The following is a 2,398-nucleotide window of genomic DNA, read 5'->3' as shown; positions in this document are numbered from 1 at the left end:
AGTCGTTTGTCAGTGGAAAATGTTGGTTCGTTGATACGTCCTATATATTTCAAACCGTATATGTTGTACAGATGAGCAATATAGATCGCAATCGGAAATCCAAGTTAACATCTGTCGCCCATCCACTAACTATTAAATTTCCTTGTACTTTGTAGTACCATCAATCGTTAGAAACTTCTTTATCGAGCGTTTCGCGCACGAGTGAGTTGTCGCGTGTCCGGAAATCGTCAAGAAATCCCCAATTGGCTTCCATCACCAACGAGAAAGCATCATACACATACTCATATGTACACGTATATACGAGATTTTTAGTCAGTTTGGCGACTCTTGGCTACTTGCCCGCACACGATGAGAGCAATATTGTCACGAGGTTTTCCTGGAGAAAAACTTTTTAATCTCTTGGGTGAGCGGATGAGCAGATGCTTTACGCGCGGTGACGACTCTCGACGTGACGTGCCGCATTAAAGAGAGAAAACGTGGATAGCTATCTCCACGTTTCCATAGAAATTCTCTTAGAGATTTCTGCACGAGTATCCGCTCCTTATGTTTGCCGCATTTCACTATCGCAACGCCCGAAACGTCACATCGCGACGAAATGTCACGTCGTACGAAACGTCAAATAACGGCGCAACTCGTCGTTTACGAAGCCCATATCGCCATCCTCTCACCGTCGAGAAATGGTGTGTGGTGCAAACGCGGTCGGAACGAACAATGTAAGTTACAATTGCGTCGCAATTGCGCCGCGGGAGAGAACGTGTTCGTCGCCTGACCTCACGACGAGACGTCGGGGCTCAAGAAGACGCTGATGGAAACACGTACGGGCTCGATACGAGAATCTACACGAGCGCTTAGACGCGTTTGAAAAACGCGGCAATATCGTCCACTCTTTCTCTCTCTCTCTCTCTCTCTTGCTTTCTTTTTCTTTACTGCCGTGGCTTTTTACCTTGCTCTCGGCGTTTTGCCGAGAACGCGGCAGCGTTCGCGCTTCAACGTTGAAACGATAGGGAACTTTTTTAATCTTCAGAGCGCGAACGAGCAGATGCTTTCACGACGATGGTTTCCCGGCTTGACACGCCGTGTTAAGAGCCACCGTCGCCCACCAAGGGGATGGGAGAAACGCTCGCCCTCGGCGCCGCCGCCCCTCAGGATTCCGGCGGGCCGTGGACGTAGGAATGACGTGTCGGTAGAGATTTCGTTCCGGATGCCAGGAAGCGCGCTACAGCAGCAACCCAAGAGAAGGTTGAATAACTGGGGGAGGCTCCGCGAAGCGCGCATTTACGTTCGCCAAGTATATAGCCCGCAAGACCATAACTAGATACAGGATATTCCGGAGGGTCCACGTCGAGCGTGAAAATATCATTTTTAATGCCCCGTCGGAAGCGCGTTTACAACCGTGACGTTTATCCTCTCTTTTCTCAACAAAGTTCGCTTCTATTCGGTCGTTAGCGTTTCAAATCGCTCTCTCAGTGTTGGATAATAATGCATTAATATTTTTTTCGCCACTTCAATAAACCGACTCATCAGGGGACTTGATAAGCTGACGCTAGGGGACTTAAGTCATGAATTTGCAAATATATGTAACTGTGATTGATTGATTCGATGAGGTATATTGGAAGAATTTTGGATAGTATTTTGATATCTCAAATTTTTTATTTACTCTTAAATATAATATTCACTTGTTTATAAATGAAAGAGCTGAGTGTGTTGTTTCTTGTTGAATTTAGAAATATCATTGTTTAACAGGAATTTCGTATTTTTATTAAATTCATCAAATGATTAACGTGTGAGATCGAATTGTTCAGCCCTAACAGGACAATCAAGTGAAGCCTTGGTAACGAGGTAACGAGAGAAATAAAATTAACGGTGCAAAAAAATGGCGGTCGTTGTGGGAGATCATTTTACACATGGTTACTTCTCGTGGTGACATCCCTATGCGTGATCGCGACTACCGACGTAATATAGTAATTCGAGATTATGTGCGGCGTCGGCATCGTTTTATCGCGTTAATGCGTCCTTTCATTGGCCTTGTCATGATAATGCATTATATACAAACCTCGAGCTCAAAGTTCTTCTCTGAGGAAAACCGCAGTTTACGATTCGAATTAGACACGAATGACAGGATCAAGAGTAACGGATCAGGTTACTACAGTTTCATTCTAGATGTTCCACTTTCTCGTAGTATCCAGCCTCGTCGGATTCAACCTTTGCAAAATGATTGATGATGAGTCATTGTAAAGTCACTTTAACATCTTAACTTTTTCGTTATCCTCGCGAGGAGATCCGTCCGATTCTTTTCTCGTTCCATCTTTCTTCATGATGTTCTCCATGATGTACTCTCTTATGTACTTCCTTCTCTCTATCTCCGTCTCTTTCCTCTGACGTCATCCCAAACTTCCAG

This window comes from Trachymyrmex septentrionalis, unplaced genomic scaffold (assembly GCF_001594115.1).
Source record: "Trachymyrmex septentrionalis isolate Tsep2-gDNA-1 unplaced genomic scaffold, Tsep1.0 scaffold87, whole genome shotgun sequence".
In the NCBI taxonomy this organism is placed as follows: domain Eukaryota; kingdom Metazoa; phylum Arthropoda; class Insecta; order Hymenoptera; family Formicidae; genus Trachymyrmex; species Trachymyrmex septentrionalis.
Note: the sequence above shows the minus strand (reverse complement) of the source record.